The following is an 806-nucleotide window of genomic DNA, read 5'->3' on the forward strand; positions in this document are numbered from 1 at the left end:
ATCCACCTGTTAATCCCCAAGTGGTGTTTCACTGTGTTTTAGCTTATTTGGTTGGAAAAGGGGGGGGAGCAGCACAGACCACTGGAAAAACACCTGTGGATGAAGAGGTGTGGCATGAAAAGGGTCCTTCCAATTAGTAAGACTTTTGTTGACAAGAATAATTAAATTTCCGAGTAACTAAATGCTGGAGATCTGGAATTACAAGTTTTCAGTCTGAATCCTACTTTTTTGGAACACTATTACAGCAAGTAGTATTTTTTCTGTTTTGAATTATTTCTTAACTGCTGCAAGTTTTTGACCTTAGATGTCAAGTTACTGTTATAGGAATGATCCTGTTCCCTTGTTTTTCTTAGGAAACCGGTGACAAGCAATGTCTTGGCCTGTTTATGTAATGCACAAGCATCAGTTCAGGGTGGGTGTGGAGGAGAGAATAAAAGCTGGGGTGTTCTGTAGTGTAGTCTGCAGGGGGCGGGGAAAGAGGGGCAGGGCGAGGCACTGGTCGGCTGAATTCTTACCGAACGTGCTGCTGGTCAGCACCCAACTTGGATGTGCTTGGGCACTGGAAAAAAATTCTTGGTATTTGGAATGAGGAAATAGCTTTTTCTCCTCATTCGTCTCTTGAAAAATGAGACGAATGGAAAATGAAAAAAAAACAAAACAAAAAAACCCCCCACCACCCCGCAGCCGCTGGTGCACGAGTACCTTAGCCCTCTATTTTAAAATGATGCGTGGGCACCGAAGGTAGGCAAACCCCTCCCGCAAGCGCGCTCTCCTTCCCCCGGGCAGTTGTTCCCTGCCAGGGGGCG

The sequence above is a fragment of the Pygoscelis adeliae genome, unplaced genomic scaffold (assembly GCF_000699105.1).
Source record: "Pygoscelis adeliae isolate BGI_AS28 unplaced genomic scaffold, ASM69910v1 Scaffold167, whole genome shotgun sequence".
NCBI lineage: Eukaryota > Metazoa > Chordata > Aves > Sphenisciformes > Spheniscidae > Pygoscelis > Pygoscelis adeliae.